Source organism: Triticum dicoccoides, chromosome 3A (genome assembly GCF_002162155.2).
Source record: "Triticum dicoccoides isolate Atlit2015 ecotype Zavitan chromosome 3A, WEW_v2.0, whole genome shotgun sequence".
NCBI classification, from domain to species: Eukaryota; Viridiplantae; Streptophyta; class Magnoliopsida; order Poales; family Poaceae; genus Triticum; species Triticum dicoccoides.
The window spans coordinates 27,494,117-27,495,851 of NC_041384.1; positions in this window are offsets into that span (position 1 = coordinate 27,494,117).

Here is a 1,735-nt window from a genome sequence, read left to right on the forward strand (position 1 = left end):
ACAGGTATTAACCAGTTCTTTTAGAAATGCAGACTTAAACTCCTCTTGAGCGGCGCCATATACAACCACCGGACTCCAGATGAAGTTGTCAGACTTATTTCAAAGGTGGAATTTGATATGATACGCCCCCTTTGACATGGACAATAGTTGTAAGTATGTAGAGTTAATACCTAGCAATATTCCCCCGGACCTCCCGGTCCGCGGTAAGACGTGCCATTCGTAATCAAAACCACGTGAAAAGTGGTCCGGATCACGTGTTGGAAAATCACGTTTACCCGACTCAGTGATAGCCACAAAGTCCAACGTATGATCCTTTACACAATCGGCAATGTCTAGAAATTATAATGACTATACTTTTATACTCTAAATCTGTGTTAGTGCTACTGATGAAGCTTATATATAAGGGGGTGCAGATGATTTTTTTAAACATATAGGCCAACTAAGATAGCTTGTTGACTATTCGAGAACCTAATGGTGCGCTCAGGCCCACACAAATCATGCAAATATATGTGACTATATGCTTTTTGTGCGTTTCCAAAATATTTCAGTGGATTATGCAAAAAGTTCTCGATTTAGAAGAACTTACAACAGCTTTTGAAGAAATAATTACCAACAACTTATGCGCTAGTTATTCAAACAACATCCAAATAAGCCGTATGATGGTAAATCTGGCATATCAGGCCCGCTAATCAGGTCTGGCTTGGCATATTTTGACCCTACGACATTATCTACATGTTGAGTGTACGTAGCACCCAATGGCTAGTCCTGTTCCATCTTCTTACCCCTGTCTTTTCATCTCTTTCTCTCAGTCGACACCATAGAGGTGCGGCGGAGTTCTCTCACCGACAGTCAGTCTGTTTGTGCACCATGCGTTTGCATGTGGAATACCGGAGCAGTTTTGTCCTTGATCTGGACCATCACACTGGAATGCTAGGCCGAGATTGAGGAGCTGAATGAACCGACGGAATTTAAGAAGCAACTACAGTCTGTAGCACAATTACTTTATCCACATGTTGGACTGACTGAGCAAGAAATTTAGTGAACTGAGTTTCGCAAGAGCAACACTGGAGCCATTTAATGGTCATCCTCGCTGGTCTCCCCTTCGACCTCGGCGGAGCACCGAGTCGCATGAACAAAAGCCACCAATAATCCCGTTCTGAATTTTGGAGGCTGATAACAGCTCTCCGGTGCACTGTCAATTGGTACAGATTCCTACAGCTCCCGGCAGAGGTGCCCACTCAATGGTGCCCACTGCGGAAAGGTGACACGGGGGATGCCCAGTGTGGACACAGGCTGCGCGAACGGCCTTGACGGCACAGCAGTGCATGCCGTTTACCTCCCTTAGAGTTGCAATTATTGAAGATTTATTAGCCCTGTTTTAAATAGCGCGCGCATTTAGAAAAGGTCCTGCGCTAAGGTTCTTTTGTCCAAACACAAGAGCAAACATTTTAAATAGCGCGCTATAGCACCGCTATAGCACGCTATAGCATTTAGAAGAGGTCCACCGCTAAGAGTCTTAGCGCGCTATTTAAAACTTATTAGTGCATCCCAGTTGCCGTTTACCTCCCTTAGAGTTGCAGCCAGAGTACCCAGTGATCCTCGCACAAACATTTTTCTGAGAACCGGGAAGCACTGTCCTCCATCTCCCCTCCTTGTTCCCGAGGTCTCATATTCCCTCGCCTCTCTCCCTCGCCCTCTCTCTCTCTCTCTGTGTGTGTGTGTGTGTGTGTGGGGG